General features: G+C 42.5%; 1 long non-coding RNA gene across 3 annotated transcripts in view; it reads left to right on the plus strand.

The window, feature by feature from the left end:
• LOC126082219 (uncharacterized) overlaps positions 1 to 20,979 on the plus strand; it is a 149,509-nt gene that overhangs the window by 47,029 nt on the left and 81,501 nt on the right. For all 3 annotated transcript variants that reach the window (XR_007518500.1, XR_007518502.1, XR_007518501.1), the window contains one exon: positions 3,081 to 3,210. This is a non-coding gene — a long non-coding RNA (uncharacterized LOC126082219). The remainder of the gene's footprint in view (positions 1 to 3,080; positions 3,211 to 20,979) is intronic.

Genomic DNA, 20,979 nt, shown 5'->3' on the forward strand with positions numbered 1-20,979 from the left:
ACCCATTCATTGTGCATTTCCTATGTCTCAGATTTTCAACATGAATTTTCATCTGAAGGAGCTGGGACACTTTCATGAAGGCAAGGGGGAGCCAACTAAGGTGTTTAAGAATGGAAGGGGAAAGTCAGATTTGTTGTCAAGAAACAACTACGGTGGTAGTGTTATGAATTGAATTGTGTCCCCCAAAAGGGTATGTCGAAGCCCTGGTACTCATGAATGTGACCTTGTTTGGAAATAAGGTCTTTGAAGATGTTATCAATTAAGTTAACATCAGCTTATACTAGGGTAGCATGGGTCATGATGCAATCTGAGTGGTGCTGTTATGAAAAAGAAGAGACAGACAGAGGAAAGATGGTCATGTGAACACAAAGTTATACTACAGCTACAAGCCAAGGAACACCTGGGGCTACAAGAAGCTGGGAGAGATAAGAAAGGATTTTCCCTTAGAGCCTACAGAGAGAACATGGTCCTGCCGACATCCTTAATTCAGACTACTAGCCTTCAGAGCTGTGAGACAATACATTTCTCTTGTTTTAAGTCTCCTACTTTGTGGTACTTTGTTATGGCAGCCCTAGGAAACTTATGCAGGCAGTATAGAGGGTATGGAAGAGAGCTTAATGGCTGAGAGACCCTTAACAAAGCTCATATGAAAAGTCAAACCAGACTGCATGACAGATGAAAGAGAATTAGGGGTTAGATTCACAGGCAGAGTTGATCGGCTTTGGTAACTATCATGGACTGAATTTGTGTCTCCCAAGAATATGTGTATCGATTTGGCTAGGCCATGATTCCCAGTATTGTGTGACTGTCCACCATTTTGTCATCTTATGTAATTTTCCTTTATGTTATAAATCCTACCTCTTTTTTTTCTATTATGTTAATAAGGTAGAATAGGTGGCAGTTATGTTAATAAGGCAGAACACTCAATCTACAAGATTGAATTGTGTCTTGAGTCAACCTCTTTTGAGATTTAAGAAAGAGAAGCAAGTAGAGAGACGGGGACCTCATACCACCAACAAAGCAATGCCGGGAGCAGATCGTGTCCTTTAGACCTTGGGTTCCTGTTTGGAGAAGCTGCTAGACCAGGGGAAGATTGATGACAAGAACCTTCCTCCAGAGCTGACAGAGAAAGCCTTCCCCTGGAATTGACGCCCTGAATTTGGACTTCTAGCCTACTAGACTGAGAGAATAAACTTCTGTTTGTTAAAGCCGTCAGATTGTGGTATTTCTGTTATAGCAGCACTAGATGACTAGGACAGTAACCAATTGGATATGAGGCATGAGGAAAACAAAAGGGTTGAAACTGAGTCTCAGTTTTCTAGTGTGAAGGATTCATTGCTTATTTAGAATATTTTTTTGTCACAACTTCTGTTGCCCACAGTTTTGGCTTGTTGTTTAACCCTCATGGCTCCTCACGGCCTCTGTTCAAACTTGGAATTTCTCAGAATTTCTTTTCATCTCCAGATCCCGTTACAAATAGGTTGATTTCTCTATAGTTGATGACTAAAATTCTTGAGAATACAAATCTAATTAGCTTAGTTTTTCCCTGTTTGGACATAGTGGTGTGTTCTAGGTCACTCCATAGGTCATCTATGGTGTACCGAACTGATAGACCTCTGAATTTGTTGAGACTGGGTCAAGAGCCCAATTTAGTACAATAAACCATGACTTGTGACTAGAGAAGAGGCCCAATGCCTTCATCTGCAGAGGTTGTGAGTGGGGTAGTTTCCTTTAGAAGACACCAAGGACTTAGTAGCCTTTCTGGCTATACAGTAAAGTGGAGTGGAGCTCAACTTATCCACCCCTTTTCTCCACCCTCCCCTCAGTATTGTGTCATCCTTGAGGCCATGTATGTTGGCTTGGAAGGAGCAGTAGAAGGATAAGAGTAATTAAGAATGAAAATTTGGGAGAATGCCACTAAAATAACTGGTCTTTGTGTTCAAGGTAGCTAGCAAATGAAGGGAAGAATGGTCATGGTCAACAGAGGAATAAAAAAGTGACTGTGAAGGAAAGACTTGAAAGAAGCTAAAGATCATGTTTAGCAGGAGAAACAGACGAAGCAAGAAGGGTACCAAACCAAAGTCATTGCTGTCAAGTTGGTTCCAACTCATAGCGATCCTACAGGACAGAGTAGAACTGCCGCATAGGGTTTCCAAGGAGTGCCTGGTGGATTCAAATTGCCGGCCTTTTGATTAGCAGCCAAACCCTTAACCACTACGCCACCTGGATTTCTGAGCAAGAATAGTGCCTCTGAATTTAGAAATCAGGCTAGCAGAGTTCTAGAGGAAGAAAATCCAAGATGTAGCCATGGAAGGGAAAGGAAGTGGAGCCTTTTCTTAGACAAGCCCAAGAAATCTTTAGTTCAGTTGAATTCTCCATATGGATGGCATAGAGTGAAGAGGTTGATCAGTCGGTGTGGATGGATGATGAGGCTGTCCAGGATGATGGAAGGTTTGGGGTGGAGAGGATGCAGGGATCTAGGCTCCAAGGCTCTTCTTCAATGTGCCAGAGTAATAAGATCACAGTAGTGATGGAATAGAGAAATGGCAGGACTGATTGGGGCTGGGGCCCCAGGAAGACAGGATGTGAATTGAAATAGAAGAGTAATGGTCTGAGAGAATACAGCGGCACAAAGAGAACAACAATCCCCTTTATCTTCATCCACCATAACCCTTTTATAACTCCTTAAGCAAACCACAACATTTGTCCTGAAATAAGGAGGAGGATAGTGAGAAGAACATCCTTCCCTGAGGACAGGAATACAGAGAAGGCTAAATGAAGAAGTAGCCAAATGAAGGATGTGTAGGAACCATTCAAGGAAAGAATGAGGGCGAAGTGGAGGTTAGTTAAAATGAAATGGAGACTCCATTGGGCACCCAAGAAAGAATTAGGATCTGAGTAAGTGGGTGAGGTTCTGAGTTGCCAGGGGATAAGAGTGGGGTGAGGTAGACTGGGACTAAATGTCAGAAGATCTTGGGTCATTATGGTCCTAGGGGTTAAAGACACAGGATATTGAGGAGTTAGTGGATAAGAGAGAAGAAAGCCTAATTAATTAATTGATCCCTGTGTTTCTCTCCCAGGAGATAGAACAAGTGGATGGGGCAGTAATCGAAGGGAAAAAATGATAGAACTGCCCTCTGGAAGCTTAGCAAAGACATCTGCCTCCATCAAGAATATGAGACAGATGCTTCTTTCTCAGAATCAGAGGGGGTGAGTATAAAGGAAGTTCATTCCTTTTTCTCAAAGGCATCTCAACTTACCTTGAAAATAATGCTATGAAAAGAACATCTTGGAAAAACCCAAAACAACTTTTTTTTTTTTTTTAGGAGCTAAAGTAGATTCAATTTGCTGAAATATTTCTGTGTGCTTGAAGATAAATCACATTATTATATTTTATCAGCAGATGGTTGGGCAGTTTAATCACTTTAAGCTGGCAGAAAATGGGAAAGGTTCCTGGTATTTATGAAGAATCAATTATACTGGTTTCTGGACTGTACAAGTCAGCTTTGTGCAGAGAAACACAAAGTGATTATGTCAGTTGGGACAGCTTGATGGGGAGTGTTTGTGGGGGGTGGGTGGGAAGGATGTGAAGGGGGAAGGTGGTTGGAATGGCAGTAGGCATGATGGGGTAATTTTCCTTCTCAGGTAGACAGCGTCCTCGATGTAAGTGCTGGCGTATACAGGGGACACAAAGTCAACGTGGTACCTCTTCTTGAAACATCCACTTAGCATAACATGGTGTTCAATATAGTGGTCAAGAGTGCAGTGTCCATGGTTCACACTGCCTGGTTCCAATCCTGAACCTACCACTTGCTGCCCTGGTGATCTTGGTTTCCTTGTGTTTAAAATGGAGCTAATAGTTTGACTTACCTCACATGACTGTTGTGAAGATGAAGATGTTGTTGCTGTTAGTAGAGTCAGCTCCTACTCATGATGACCTTATGTGTAACAGAATGAAATAGTGCCTGGTCCTGCATCATCTTTACAACCATTGGTATGCTTGAGTAGATTGTTGCGGCCACTGTATTTTGAGTGCCTTTCAACATAGGGGACTCATCTTTCATCCCTATATCAGACAATATTCTGTTGTGATCCATAGGGTTTTCAAAAGTAGATCACCAATCCTTTCTTCCTAGTCTATCTTAGTCTGAAAGCTCCACTGAAACCTGTCCACCACAGGTGACCCTGCCGGTATTTGAAATACTGCTGGCATAGCTTCCAGCATTGCAGCAACACATAAGCCACCACAGTGTGACAGACTGACAGACAGGTGGTGGGGGATAAAGTAAGATAGAGTGTAAGCAGTACTGAGAAGAGCTTCTGATAGATATTAGGTACTTATAAATGTTACTGTTATTGTTATCTATATTTTATGTGTTTCATGTTCTGCACAGATACAAATGTGCAGGGACCTTTATAGTTAGGTCCTGCCCTGCTTCCTGTAGTGAGATAGAATGAAGGCATGATTTTCTACATCTTCAAGTCACAATCATGCAGACACCAGAATGCCAGTAGAGAAGAAATACCAAATTCCTAATTGAGAACCCCAGTCACTGAAATGGTTCAAAGGCTGCCCAGATCTTCACTTTTCATTGTGAGGCAAAGGCTTTGTTCTAGGACAGCAATGTCACCACGTGTAAAGTCCCAACTGGAAGTCATATAACTGAGTTACAGCTTCAGATCTGCCACAGCTGGGCTGGGTGCCCTTGGCCTAATTACTGGTACAGTGGACAGAGAGAGCATGGCAGAGCTTAGGCACCCTTCTTTGGTACGGCCACAACGCCCTGCTCTTCCAAAGATTTCCATAATTATGTTTATGCCTTTGTCATCTGCACTAGACTATTAGCTCCTCAAATATGAATCATGATAATAAAAGCTAACATTTTTTTAGTATTTATTTGTTCCCTGGTCTGCGCCTGAGTTATCTCTTTCATTCTGGGGCCTAGCACAATATTGGCACATGACCATGTAAATGTCTAGTATATGACTATATACAAGGATAATTGTTCATTGTTTGAATCAGACACTTACTCAGCTTAGTGACTTTGAGAAAATCACTTGGTTTTCCTACATTTTAACTTGCCCATCATACCTGGGACGTGCAAGCTCTCAATAGATTTCATTTAACTGAAATGTCCCACTTTATAAGTGTGAGTGTAAAAAATAGGTTTTGGTATATGATTGTGCCAAGATCTGTGTCCCTAGCTCCACATTATGTATTGGTCTAGTCAAGATTTCTGCTTAGCTGTGGAAGAGGCACCTCAAGACTTACATTGAAAGCAGACCTCCTGATGGCCACCTCTTTTTTTAAAAAATTTATTTTATTATTATTATTTTTAATTGTGCTTTAGGTGAAAGTTTACAGCTCAAGTTAATCTCTTATACAGAAATATATACACTTACTGTTATGTGACATGAGTTGCAGTCCCTATAATGTGATAGCACACTCCCCCTTTCCACCCTGTGTTTCTTGTGTCCGTTCAACCAGTTCCTGTCCCTTCCTGTTTTCTCATCCTGGCTCCAGTGATGGCCACATCTTGACAAACCTTCTCCCAGGCTTCACATACCAGTAAATGGCACCACTATCCACCCAGTTGCTCAAAATAAAAATATAGGAGTCATGATGGATTCTGTTATTCCCCTCTCACCCCACATTCAATCCCTCGGCAGATCCTCTAAGCTCTGTCTAAGTCTGATCACCCTCTCCACTACCTCAACCCTGGTCCAAGCCATCCTCATCTCTTGCGTGGGCTATTGCAGTTGTCTCCCAATGGGCTCTGTGCTTTCACTCTTTTACACCCGCTTCATCCTTTTTCAGTCTTAAGGGTCCCAACCACTCCCTGCTCCTTCAAAGAAAGTGATGGGTGGAATGGGAAGCTGAATGAAGAAAAGACACAATGTGGTGTGTGTGTGCATGTGCATTTGGGGGTAAGAATGTAAATGTACAAATGGGAGCTGGAGGCCCCTGGAGACTGGGAAGGAGCAACCACATGGGTAGGAGAAAGGAACCCCTAAGGTCACCCAGCGAAGTTGAGGAGTCCATCATAACGTGCTCTGAATGGGTTGAAAAGGCTGCTGGAACCAGAACTGCCCTGTCTATTCGCCCAGGCTCTGTGTGCCTAATGGAGCAGCTAACACCAGCTCCACTAGCCCACCACCCTTTTGATGTTAGTTGTCATTAGTTGCCATTTCTTTGGCTCCGACTCATCGGAATCCCATGTGTAGCAGAATGAAATGTTGCCTGGTCCTGAGCCATCTTCACAATTGTTAGCACACTTGAGTTCATTGTTACAGCCACTGTTTTTGAGTGCCTTCCAGCCTAGAGACTGATCTTCCAGCACTATACTGGACAATATTCTGTTGTTATCCACAGGGTTTTCATTGGCTAATCTTCGGAAGTAGATCACCAGGCCTAGACTCCTAGCCTTAGTCTGGAAACACCACTGAACTCTGTCCGACATAGGCTGGTACTTGAAATATCAGTGGCATAACTTCCAGCATCACAGCAACATGTAAGCCACCACAGTATGTAAAACTGACAGATGAGTGGTTTGATGTTAAGGCCTAATAATAAGGCCTAATAGTTGATAATAAAACCTCTGAATCTCACAAGGGGTGGAGTCTAGGTCTTGACCTTTTCTCTCCCATGAGGCCCCATGCTCCCTGGGCATATTTACCCGCTCTCTTCCCAGCAACCATGTGAGTTCTAGATGTGGAGGCAGGGTGGCCTTTATTAAATTCAAACCTCGTGTTTCTGGGTGATTCCTTCATCATACAAGGATCTAATATGGAGCTGCCCAAGAAAGGACTCTGGTGAATATAGGCTGAAATAGCATCATACCCAGTGCCATCGAGTCAATTCTGACACATAGTGACCCTACAGGACAGAGTAGAACTTCCCCATGGGGTTTCCAAGGAGCACCTGGTGGATTCGAACTGTCAACGTTTTGGTTAGCGGCTGTGGCACTTAACCACTGCACTACCAGGGTTTCCAAAAAATAGCATCATAGATTATTGTATTTTCTAATACCCATCTAATACCCTTTGATACCTTAGGGAAGCATAAGTTAGTCTCATTACTTGCAGACCCGTTGTTGTAGGGGGGTCAGCACTGAATTTCTGCAGCTTCACATTGTGCTGTTGTGCACATGGATCATCTGTCATCCTTGATCCTCTTACACTGGAAGGAAAATGTCAAAGGAAAACTGAGTGGGATCCCCTGGCTGCAGAACTTGGCGTAATGTGGATAAAACCTTGTCTAAACATGAACTTTCAGTTTTCAGAGTATATTTAATTGAAAGCTGTGGTTTATTTTGGTCCCTGAGCTAAACTGGTAACTGTACCCCGCCCCCCCCCCCCCACAAAAAAAAAGTGAAAACTACAGCAGCAGGCTTAGGAGAGTGTCAGTAAGAAGGAAAAGAGAGAAATCATGTTTATAAAACCCAGGTTGAGCTATTGTTCCTTTTGATGACCATCCTCCCATTTCTGGGTCTCTCTTTGCTGGAGTGAGCACCAGGTACAGGGATATGCGTGAGCCATCTGTGTGGTACCAGGAGTCCAGGAGCACGCCCCTTCCCTCCTCCTTTCTTGGTATTGTTACAAACAGTACCTCAACCTACAAAATTGTATAGAGCCATAAGAGAGCCAGTCCTCTATCCTCGCTCCCCTGGGTAACAATTGTATCTGCTTTCTCTTTTCCTTGGCCTCTTGTCAGAACCTGGGAGCTAAAAGTGTAATACCATTTCAATTTGTGCTTCTGTAACTTGGACCAACCTACCTTGTTTATGTGAAAGGCTTAAACACTGGAGGATAATCTCTGGCATTAGGTGAAAGTAGCTCCCAGAATTTTGTGCTGAGAGTTGTGTCTCTGTGTGCACAAGGACTATAGTTTTCCAGATTTTCTAGCAAATACGATTACTGGGGTGCTTGAATCTCAGAACTGGGAGTGATCTGGAGGTCATCTATCCTGACTTTGAAGAAGAAAATACATCAATTGCAGACTAGTTTTCCCTTTTGAAAACCAGCATTACTTCTCCCAAGCTTTCATACTTGAAAAAAATAAAACCCATGTGAAGCAAGCCTTCCTGGTTGGCTTTCCTTCTTTGTGAGAAAATCTCAGCACCATTATGGATACAGGTTGTGAGGGAAACCTGCCTTCTATCCTGCAGGTGTAAAAATGCCCAGGTAATCTGCTAGATCCATCACTGCCCTGCTGTGTTTTGGTTTTTATGCTCATGGTTTCTCTGCAGCACTCAGACTCAAAGGCCAGCAGGGGTTCCCAGAGTTGAGGCTGACCCATGACAGGCCACCTACAGAAGAGGAAAGAACTCTGTTGCTCATGATCTGTAGCCCCTTCCTTGCCACAGAGCCCAGGGGAGCCATTCCCAGCAGGTGTGGGCTGCTTGTATGCTGTACACTTTTGCTCTGTAAACTAGGAGGAGGTAGGAGCAAACAGCTTGCCCAGATCTGAGCTGAAACTCCTCCTCAGCTCCTAGCTCCTGCTTGGTCTGTGACCTAATTACCCCTCCATTTCTGACATGTAGGGGCCAGATGCTGAGGAGCCATGCTGAGAGATGAAGGAGGAGCCTGCGGGTCCTGGAGAGTTGATTCAGCTCTCCCCTCATTCCTCCTCCTCTCCTCTCTCTTCTCTCTTTTACCAGTGCATTTGAAAAGACAGAGCCTTGAGACATCTAGAAGCCAAATGTCTTTAAAATATGTTCTGATGGTTAAGGTTGTGTGTCAAATTGGCTGGGCCATGATTCTCAGTGGTTTGGCCTTATGATGTAGTTTGGCAGTTACATAATGATGTACTCACTTCAGTGATGAGATCTGATATAATGGAATCACCTCCATGATGAGATCTGCTATGAGCAGCCAATCAGTTGAAAGGAAGTTTCCTTGGGTTGTAACCTGCATCCAATATATATGAACTTTCTTACAAAGCTTGATGGCACTTGCTCATTTTGGATCCTGCATCTGACCTCCGGTTCTTGGGACTTGGAGCTAGCAGCCTAACTGCCAATCTCGGGATTCGTCGGCCTCCACAGCCTGTGAGCCAGTGGCCTGCCGCCTGACCTGCTGATTTTGGATTTGTCAGCCCTGAAGCTACGTGAGTCAGGAGAAGTCTCCAGCCTGACCCACGGACTTGGGACTTACCAGCCTCTGCAATCTCATGAGCCCCTTCCTTGATATGATCTCTTTCTCTAGATATACATGCTTCACTGGTTTTGCTTCTCTAGAGAACCCAGCCTAAGACACATGCCCTTTGTAAATCATCCCTCTCAGAGCTGACCCCAGGGTGCTGCAGGCAAAGGAGGAAAGAGGCTCTTATGCACTTGGCAAGGGCAGTTGAATGGCTGCTGAATCTGTTGAGATGCAGGGCTGATCCCAGCAACTGCTCAGGACCACAGCGGGCTGTTCAGAATGTGCTGGAACCTCCCGTTGGGCTATTCGCCTGCGAGTGCTGCTGGCTTTTACAAAGCTGCCTGCCTGCTTGCCTTATATTTCTATGGCATTTTAACAATTATGAAGGACTTCCGTGTACATTACTGCATTTCTTCCTCATGGTAACCTATGTGAAGTGTGCAGTATTGTTAACTACTCTTTTATAGGGAAAAAAAGAAAAAGAATCTCAGAAAGGATAAATGGCATGCTCAAAAGCAAACTAAGGAAGTGGCAGGAAGCTGCCCTGCCCATGGTCTGGCCCGCCTTCCTGCTCAGCCTAGTTGTTCACACTCCCTGCCCTCGGCATACTTCTGTAGCATAAAGCTGTGATACTCAAACCTGAGCATGCATCTGAGTCTCCTGGAAGGCTTGCAGGAGCACAGATTGCTGGCCTCCAACACCAGATTTTCTAAAGCCTGGGTGGCCTGAGGATTTGCATTTCTGAAGCCTGGGTGGCCTGAGGAAGTGCCCGGGTAATGCTGACTCTGGTCCAGCAGCCACACTTTGAGAACTAATAGTATCTAGACACAGGAGTCCCTGGGTGGTGCAAATGGTTAAGCGCTCTACTACTAACCAAAAGGTTGGCAGTTCAAACCCACCCGGCTGCACCTCAGAAGAAAGGCCTGGTGGTCTGTTTCTGAACGATCAGCCTGAAAACCCTATGGAGTGCAGTTCTACTCTGAAACACCTGGGATCACCATACGTCAAAACTGAGTCATTGGCAAATGATTTCTTTCTTTTTTTAATATCTAGAAAGTCACCTTTCTATAGCATAAAAATGCCTTTCGCTAGCTAATTTTGGAAGTCTTAGTTCTGTGTAAGACCTGCAGTTGGGTGTCAGTGTATGCTGGGCAAGAGCCTGGGGTTTTCTATAAGCCAGGCCACCTGTGAGTTTCTGCGACCCAGAGCAGCCTCCCCCCTTCGACTCTTTGCTGGTGATTCCTCTCACATGTCCTCGCTTCCAGCAGTCTTTGCTTCTTCCAGGAAGCCTTCCTCACTGTTGTAGTCTGGGTTCCCCAGAAGAATACTCTGGGGTAAGGGTTCAAGTACAAATGGTTTATTCGGGAAGTTCTGGAAATAACTGACAGAAGACAAGGCATTTTCACTCATGGAACAAAGACCATTTCATTATATGTTAGCTTATGTGCATAAGATAATGTGAGGATATTTGAATAAGCTTATAAAGAATATATACATAAAACAAACCTGTTGCCATCAAGTTGATTCCTACTCATAGTGACCCTATAGGACAGAGTAGAATTGCCCCACAGGATTTCCAAGGAGCAGCTGGTAGATTTGAACTTCTGACCTTTTTGTTAGCAGCTGAGCTCTTTACCACTGTGCCACCAGGGTTCCATATCTGTGTGTGTGTGTATGTATATACATGTATGTACGTATACACACACACACATATCTATCCCTGGTTAGAGCAGGTAGTTAAGCACTTGACTACCAGTTGAAAGATTGGTGGTTTGAACCCACCCAGAGGCATCTAAGAAGATAGGCTTGGCAATCTGCTTCCAGAAAGTCACAGTCTTGAAAACTCTATGCAGCAGTTTTACTCTACACACATGAGGTCGCCATGAGTAAGAATGGACTCTACAGCAAACAATCACAATTATATATATATATATATTAACCCTTTGTGTTATTTACTTTGCAGCTTAGGAGAGGAAAGGAACACATTCCAATCCCCATGGAGAATAACGTTCTGTGCTTCTTCGGGTGTGAGGATGTGGAGAACCAAAGGAGTTTATTGTGGAATGGGGACATAGTGGCTTACGCACTCCATCAGCACTCCCTCCCTTCCCTCCCTGGACCTTGTCTGAGCCCCTGGGTTCATGGTCAGCATTGCGCAGACAAAGATGAATAACACAGTCTGTCCCTACCGTGAAGGTGCACACAGACTAGTAGGGAGGCAGGTTCACAACAAATGTGATGAGATAATACTTTGAAACAAATAGTTTCTCTCTCTAGCTGTTTCTTGTCTTTCTTGGACCTTTCTTCTACTTAGGCAGCTAGGCCAATCTGAGCTCATCCAGGAGGAGGGAAAAGGGTCTCTTTCTCATTTCTGGTCTCAAAGTTTCTGTTCCCCATAAAGGGAACAGAAAGGACTATGGTACATACATTAAAAAAAAAAAAAATGGAATATTACCAAACCATAAAGAGAAATGAAGTCCTGATAACATGCTATAACATAGATAAATCTTGAAAACATTATGCTGAGTAAAATAAGTCAGTCACAAAAGGACAAATTATTATGTGATCCCACTTATATGAAATATCTAGAATAGGCAAGCATATAAAGACCACAGTTTACTAGTGCTTACCAGGGGTGAGAGTGAGGGGGAAAGGGGAGCTCATTGCTTAGGGAACGCTGAGCTTCTGGTAAGGGTGGTGGAAAAACTTGGAAATGGGTAATGGTGATGGCTGAGCAACATGATGAACACAATGTTACTGAATTGTACCTGTGACGAATGTTGAAATAGCAGGTGTTTTGTTACCTATATATTACCACCATAAAAGCAGTTGAAAGGGTAAAGGCTTTGTTACACATGTACTTACCACAGTAAAAAAAAAAAAAAAAACACTGGGAAAACCATATGAATGTCCTCCCTCTGCCCTTCCTATCTTCCAGACGAGTAAGGGAGCACTTTGGGGAAGGGACAGAGAGCTCGGGGAGACTGATGAGAACACTGATATTGATAGATGTTGAGAGGGTACCGGGGCTCTTCTGCTGGGGACAGCCCTGGGAAGCTGGCAGGACCCTAGAGAAAAAAGGGCAGTACATCAGGGGCTTTAGCAGCAGGATGACATCCATGGACCTAAGAGTGAAGAGAGGCCCTGAGTCTGAAGAGCTTGAGGGACAGAGCTTGGGGTGACCAGGGCCACTGACATGGACCAAAAACCTAGGACCAGACAGGGTGATGGACACCTGAACTTTCATGGAGAGATGACTGAGATTTCACACATCGCTGAGATTTCACACATCGCTGCTTCAGCACTACATAAGCCCTCTGGAAATTATGCTATCTTAAACTGAAATTGAGTTATACAAAAAGTAAAGAAAGTTACATGCACTTCACACCTGAGCACGTGGACTGAGACTCAAGCTTAGTACTCAGGTGAGCTACACCACAGTGTAGGAGGGTCAAGCAGAAGAGTGTGGTCCCCAGTACAGCGGTCGCCCACAGGGGGCAGTGAAGGGTCTTTGGACAAGGTTAAGGTCACCTTTCTGGAAGAAGTAAGGTTTGAGCTAGGTGCTAATGGAAAAATACATGTTTAATGATATTTTCAGAGTCCCTGGAAACCCTGGTGGAGTAGTGGTTAAGAGTTTGGCTGCTAACCAAAAGGTTGGCAGTTTGAATCCACCAGACACTCCTTGGAAACCCTGTGGGACAGTTCTATTCTGTCCTATACGGGTGCTATGGGTCAGAATCTACTCGATGGCAATGGATTTTGTTTTTTCAAAGTCCCTGGGTGATGCAAACTGTTAATGTGCTCAGCTGCTAAGTGAAAGGTTACAGGTTTGAGTCCACCCACAGGCACTCAGAAGAAAGGCCTGGCAATTTACTTCTGAAAAATAAATCGTTTGGTTTCCTGACGGCTGCTTCCATGGGTATTGATGAATCCAAGTAAAATGAAATCATTGACAACTTCAATCTTTTCTCCGTTTGTCATGACATTGCTTATTTATGCAGTTGTGAGGACTTTTGTTTTCTTTATGTTGAGGTGTAGTCCATACTGAAGGCTGTAGTGTTTGATCTTCATCAGTAAGTGCTTCAAGTCCTCTTCTCTTTCACCAAGCAAAGTTGTGACATCTACATATCGCAAGTTGTTAAGGAGTCCTCCTCCAGTCCTGATTCCATGTTGTGCATGTAGTCCAGCTTCTCAGATTATTTGCTCAGCATACAGATTGAATAGGTATGGTGAAAAGATACAACCCTGACGCATACCTTCCCTGACCTTAAACCACGCAATATCCCCTTGTTCTGTTTGAAAGACTGCGTCTTGATCTATGTATAGGTTCCTCAGGAGTGCAATTAAGTGTTATGGAACTCCCATTCTTTGCAATGTTATCTGTAATTTGTTACGATCCATACAGTTGAATGACTTTGCATAGTCAGTAACACACAGGTAAACCTCTTTCTGGCATTTTCTGCTTTCAGTCAGGTTCCATCTGACGTCAGCAATGGTATCACTGGTTCCATGTCTTCTTCTGAATCCAGCTTTAATTTCTGGCAGTTCCCTGAGCTGCTTTTGAGTCATCTCCAGCAAAATTTCACTTGTGTGTGATATTAATGATATTGTTTGATAATTTCCACATTCATTTGGATCACTTTCTTGGGAATAGGCATAAATATGGATCTGTTCCAGTCAGTTGGCCAGGTAGCTGTCTTCCAAATTTCTTGGCAGAGACGAGTGAGCACCTTCAGTGCTGCATCTGTTTGTTGAAAACATCTCAAATGGTATTCCTTCAATTCCTGGATCCTTGTTTTTAGCCAGTGTCTTCAATGCACCTTGGACTTCTTCATTCAGTACCATCAGTTCTTCATCATATGCTACCTTCTGAAATGACTGAATGTCAATCAGTTCTTTTTGGTATGGTGACTCTGTGATTTCCTTCTATCTTCTTTTGATGCTTCTTGTGTTGTTCAGTATTTTGCCCATAGACTCTTTCAATATTGCAACACGAGACTTAAACTTTTTCTTCAATTCTTTCAGCTTGAGAAATGCCAAGTGTGTTCTTCCCTTTTGGTTTTCTAACTCTAGGTCTTTGCACATGTCATTATAATACTTTGTCTTCTCAAGCTGCCCTTTGAAATCTTCTGCTCAGCTCTTTTACTTCATCGTTTCTTCCATCGATTTTGGTCTTTTCTGTCTTTTTAATGACCTTTTGCTTTGTTCATGTGTGATGTCCTTGATGTCATTCCACAACTCATCCGGTCTTTGACCATTAGTGTTTAATGTATCAAATCTGTCTTGGGATGGTTTCTAAATTCAGGTGGGATATACTGAAGGTTGTACTTTGGCTCTCATGGACTTGTTCTAATTTTCTTCAGTTTTGACTTGAACTTGCATATGAGTCTGTTCAAAGTTTTATAGGCCTGTCTAATCTTTGGCTGAAAGGTGAACTTAGGGAGTGATTTCAGTTCTGAGGAAGCAGGGTACCTGAGGGTCATAGTCTCCAGGGTTCTGCCAGTCTCTGTCAGACTACTAAGTCTGATATTTTTTTTGTGAATTTGAATTTTGTTCTACGTTTTTCTCCAGCTGTGTCAGGGACCCTATATTGTGATCTCTGTCAGAGCTGCCGGACGTGGTAGCTGGGCACCATTTAGTTCTACTGGCTTCAGACTAGTAGATGTTGTGGCTCACGTGGTCCATTAGTCCTTTGGACTGATATTTTCCTTGCATCTTTTGTTTTCTTCATTCTCCTTTGCTCCAAGGGTGATGGAACCAATAGGTGTATTTTAGATGGCTGCTCGCAAGCTTTTAAGACCCCAGATGCTACTCACCAAAGTAATAGATGTAGATGTAGAACATTTCCTTTATGAACTATGTTATGCCAATTAACCTAAACGTCCCCTGAGACCATGATCCCCAGCCCCCAGCCCCAGTAACTCAGTCCCTCAGGGTGTTTGGATGTGTTCAGGAAGCTTCTATGGCTTTCCCTTTGTCAAGTTGTGCTGACTTTCCCTATATTGTTTGTTGTCTTTTACCAAAGTTAACACTTGTCTACTATCTATCTAGTTAGGATTTTCCCTCTCAAACCCTCCCTCCCCTTGTAACCATCTGTCATGGATTGAATTGTGTCCCCCCAAAATATTTGTCAACTAGGCTAGGTCATGATTCCCAGTGTTGTATGATTGTCTATGATTTTGTCATCTGATGTGATTTCCTTGTGTTGTAAATCCTATCACTATGACGTAATGAGATGGATTAGTGGCAATTATATTGATAAAATCTGCAAGATTAGATAGTGTCTTAAGCCAATCTCTTTTGAGGTATAGAAGACAGGAGAGAGCAGAGAGACATGGGGATCTCATACCATCAAGAAAGCAGTGTTGGGAGCAGAGCACGTCCTTTAGACCTGGGGTTCCTGCGCAGAGAAGCTCCTAGTCCAGGGGAATATTGATAACAAGGACCTCCCTTCAGAGGTGACAGAGAGAGAGAAAGATTTACCCTGGATCTGATGCCCTCAATTTGGACCTTTAGCCTACTAGACTGTGAGAGAATAAAATTCTCTTTGTTAAAGCCATGCACTTGTGGTATTTTTGTTATAGCAGCACTAGAAAACTAAGATGCCATCAAAGATTGTTTTTTTCTGTGTGTAAACCTTTTCTTGAGTTTTTAAAATAGTGTCTCACACAGTATTTGTCCTTTTGTGATTGACTTATTTCACTCAACATAATGCCCTTCAGAAACATTCACGTTGTGAGATGTTTCGAGAATTCATCATTGTTCTTTATCTCTGCGTAGTATTCCATTGTGCATTTGTTCCATAATTTGTTTATCCATTCATCTGTTGATGGGTTTTTAGGTTGTTCCCATCTTTTTGCTATTTTGAATAATGCTGCAATGAATATGAGTCTGTATATGTCTATTTGTGTGATAGCTTTTATTTCTCTAGGATATTCCTAGAAGTGGAATTGCTGGATCATATGGTATTTGTATTTCTACCTTTTTAAGGAAGCACCATATTGTTTCCCATAGTGGTTCTACAATTTTACATTGCCACCAGCAGTGCATAAGAGTTGCAGTCTCCCACAACCTCTCCAACATTTGTTATTTTCTGTTTTTTTTTTTTTTTTCATTAGTACCAGTAATGTCGGGGTGAGATTGCACTTCATTTTAGTTTTGTATTGCCTTTCTCTAATTACTGATGAGTGCAAGCTTTTCCTCATGTACCTGTTATCCACCTGAATGTCTTCTTTAGTGATGTATCTGTTCATATCTTAGCCCATTTTTAAAAATTGGGTTTTTTCTCTTTTTGTTCTTGAGGTTTTGAAGTATTTTATAGATTTTAGAGATTATATCATTGTTGGATATGTCATAGTCAAAATTTTTTTACCAGTCCATGGGTTCTCTTTTTCTTCTTTTTGTGAAGTGTTTTGATGATTATAAGTGTTTAATTTTTAGGAGATCCTAGTTATGTAGCTTATCTTGTGGTATTTGTGCACTGTTATGGGTTGTATACTATTTTGGCTATAAATTAGGCCCCCTAGCATTGTCCCTATTTTTTCTTTCATGATCTTTATAGTTTTAGGTTTTATATTTTAGGTCTTTGATCCATTTTGAATTCATTTTTTGTGTATGGCATGAGATATGGGTCCTGTTGCATTTTTCTCAGATGGGTATCCAGCTTTGCCACCACCATTTGTTAAAGAGACTGTCTTTTCCTCATTTAATGGACTTTGGCCCTTTGTCAAGTATCTACTGAATTTATGTCTGTGTTCTTGATTCTGCTTCATTGGTCTATGCGTTTGTCATTGTACTCATTCTACTAGGCTGTTTTGACTACCGTGGCTGTGTAGTAGGTTCTGAGATAGGGTAGTGTGAGGCCTCCTACTTTGTTCACTGTCTTCAAAAATGCTTTGCTTGTCTAGGGCCTCTTTCCTTTTCATGTAAACCTGGTGATTAGTTTTCTCATCTCGTTAAAGAATGCTGTTGGTAATTGCATCAGGGTTGCATTGTATCTGTGGATCAGTTTGGATAGACTTAACATTTTCACAATGTTAAGTCTTCCTATGCCTGGTTTCTTGCAGTAGTGTTCTATAGTTTTCTTTGTATAGGTCTTTTACACCCCTGGTTAGATTTTATATATATTTTTATATTTATGCCCATTTTTTTTTATTTTTATACTTTTTATTGTGCTTTAAGTGAAAGTTTACAAATCAAGTCAGTCTCTCACATAAAAACTTATATACACCTACATACTCCCAATTAAAAAAATAAGACAGCCCGCTCTCTCCCTCCACTCTCTGTTTTCTTGTCCATTTCACCAGCTTCTAACCCCCTCTACCCTCTCATCTACCCTCCAGGCAGGAGATGCCAACATAGTCTCAAGTGTCCACCTGATCAAAGAAGCTCACTCCTCATCAGCATCCCTCTCCAACACATTGTCCAGTCCAATCCATGTCTGAAGAGTTGGCTTCAGGAATGGTTCCTGTCCTGGGCCAACAGAAGGTCTGGGGGCCATGACCACCAGGGTCCTTCTAGTCTCAGTCAGACCATTAAGTCTGGTCTTTTTATGAGAATTTGGGGTCTGCATCCCACTGCTCTCCTCCTCCCTCAGGGGTTCTCTGTTGTGTTCCCTGTCAAGGCTGTCATCGGTTGTGGCCGGGCACCATCTAGTTCTTCTGGTCTCAGGATGATATAGTCTCTGGTTCATGTGGCCCTTTCTGTCTCCTGGCCTCGTAATTACCTTGTTGGTGTTCTTCATTCTCCTTTGATCGAGGTGGGTTGAGACCAATTGATGCATCTTAGATGGCTGCTTGCTAGCGTTTAAGACCCCAGATGCCACTCTTCAAAGTGGGATGCAGAATCTTTTCTTAAAAGATTTTATTATGCTAATTCACTTAGATGTCCCCTGAAACCATGGTCCCCAAACCCCTGCCCCACTACACTGGCCTTCGAAGCATTGAGTTTATTCAGGAAACTTCTTTGCTTTTGGTTTAGTCCAATTGTGCTGACCTCCCCTGTATTGTGTGCTGTCTTTCCCTTCACCTAGAGTAGTTCTTATCTACTATCTAATTAGTAAATGCCCCTCCCCCACCTTCCCTCCCTCCCCCCTCTCGTAACCACAAAACAATGTTTTCTTCTCAGTTTAAACTATTTCTCAAGTTCTTATAATAGTGGTCTTATATAACATTTGTCCTTTTGCAACTGACTATTTTCGCTCAGCATAATGCCTTCCAGGTTCCTCCATGTTATGAAATGTTTCACAGAATTCTCACAGTTCTTTGTCGATGTGTAGTATTCCATTGTGTGAATATACCATAATTTATTTATCCAATCATCCATTGATGGGTACCTTGGTTGCGTCCATCTTTTTGCTATTGTAAACAGTGCTGCAATAAACATGGGCGTGCATATAACCGTTCGTGTAAAGGCTCTTATTTCTCTAGGATATATTCTGAGGAGTGGGACTGCTGGATTCTATGGTAGTTCTATTTCTAGCTTTTTAAGGAAGCGCCAAATCGATTTCCAAAGTGGTTGTACCATTTTACATTCTTACCAGCAGTGTATAAGTCTTCCAATCTCTCCACAACCTCTCCAACATTTATTATTTTATGTTTTTTGGATTAATGCCAGCCTTGTTGGTGTGAGATGAAATCTCATCGTAGTTTTGATATACATTTCTCTAATGGCTAATGACCATGAACACTTCCTCATGTATCTGTTAGCTACCTGAATGTCTTCTTTAGTTAAGTGTCTATTCATATCTTTTGCCCATTTTTTAATTGGGTTATTTGTCTTTTTGCAGTTGAGTTTTTGCAGTATCATGTAGATTTTAGAGATCAGACTCTGATCAGAAATGTCATAGCTAAAAACATTTTCCCAGTCTGTAGGTAGTCTTTTTACTGTTTTGGTGAAGTCTTTGGATGAGAATAGGTGTTTTATTTTTAGGAGGTCCCAGTTATCTAGTTTTTCTTCTGCATTCTTTTTTTTTTTTTTTTAAATAATTTTTATTGTGCTTTAAGTGAAAGTTTACAAATCAAGCCATTCTCTCACACAAAAACCCATATACACCTTGCTACACACTCCCAATTACTCTCCCCCCAATGAGACAGCCCACTCTCTCCCTCCACTCTCACTTTTCGTGTCCATTTAGCCACCTTCTAACCCCCTCCCCTCTCTCATCTCCCCTCCAGGCAGGAGATGCCAACTTAGTCTCAAGTGTGCACCTGATCCAAGAAGCTCACTCCTCGCCACCATCTCTCTCCAACCCATTTGCCCAGTCCAACGTCTGAAGAGTTGCCTTCGTGAATGTTTCCTGTCCTGGGCCAACAGAAGGTCTGGGGGCCATGACCACCGGCGTCCTTCTAGTCTCAGTCAAACCATTAAGTCTGGTCTTATGAGAATTTGGGATCTGCATCCCACTGCTCTCCTCCTCCCTCAGGGGTTCTCTGTTGTGTTCCCGGTCAGGGCAGTCATTGGTTGTAGCTGAGCGCCATCTAGTTCTTCCGGTCTCAGGCTGATGTAGTTTCTGGTTTATGTGGCCCTTTCTGTCTCTCGGGCTCATGATTACCTCGTGTCTTTGGTGTTCTTCATTCTCCTTTGCTCCCGGTGGGTTGAGACCCATTGATGCATCTTGGATGGCTGCTTGCTAGCGTTTAAGACCACAGACGCCACACTTCAAAGTGGGATGCAGAATGTTTTCTTAATAGATTTTATTATGCCAATTGACACAGATGTCCCCTGAAACCATGGTCCCCAGACCCCTGCCCCTGCTATGCTGGCCTTTGAAGCATTGAGTTTATTCAGGAAACTTCTTTGCTTTTGGTTTAGTCCAATTGTGCTGACCTCCCCTGTATTGTGTGCTGTCTTTCCCTTCACCTAAAGTAGTTCTTTAGTAAGTGCCCTCTCCCACCCTCCCTCCCTCCCCCTTCTCGTAACCACAAAAGAATGTTTTCTTCTCAGTTTAAACTATTTCTCAAGTTCTTATAATAGTGGTCTTATATAATATTTGTCCTTTTGCAACTGACTCTTTTCGCTCAGCATAATGCCTTCCAGGTTCCTCCATGTTATGAAATGTTTCACAGATTCCTCACTGTTCTTTATCGATGCGTAGTATTCCATTGTGTGAATATTCCATAATTTATTTATCCACTCTGATGGGCAACTTGGTCGATTCCATCTTTTTGCTATTGTAAACAGTGCTGCAGTAAACATGGGTGTGCATATATCTGTTCGTGTAAAGGCTCTTATATTTCTCTAGGATATATTCCAAGGAGTGGGATTGCTGGATCATCTGGTAGTTCTATTTCTAGCTTTTTAAGGAAGCGCCAAGTCGATTGCCAAAGTGGTTTTACCATTTTACCTTCCCATCAGCAGTGTATAAGTGTTCCAGTCTCACCACAGCCTATCCAACATTCATTATTTTGTGTTTTTTGGATTAATGCCAGCCTTGTTGGCGTGAGATGAAATCTCATTATAGTTTTGATCTGCATTTCTCTAATGACTAATGATCATGAACATTTCCTCATATATCTGTTAGCTACCTGAATATCTTCTTTACTGAACTGTTTATTCATATCTTTTTCTCATTTTTTAATTGGGTTATTTGTCTTTTTGCAGTTGAGTTTTTGCAGTACCATGTAGATTTTAGAGATCAGGCGCTGATCAGAAATGTCATAGCTAAAAACTTTTTCCTTGTCTGTAGGTAGTCTTTTTACTGCTTCGGTGAACTCTTTGGATGAGCATAGGTGTTTGATTTTTAGGAGCTCCCAGTTATCTAGTTTTTCTTCTACATTCTTTATAATGTTTTGTATACTTCTTATGCCATATATTAGGGCTTCTAACATTGTCCCT

This window comes from Elephas maximus, chromosome 8 (genome assembly GCF_024166365.1).
Source record: "Elephas maximus indicus isolate mEleMax1 chromosome 8, mEleMax1 primary haplotype, whole genome shotgun sequence".
NCBI lineage: Eukaryota > Metazoa > Chordata > Mammalia > Proboscidea > Elephantidae > Elephas > Elephas maximus.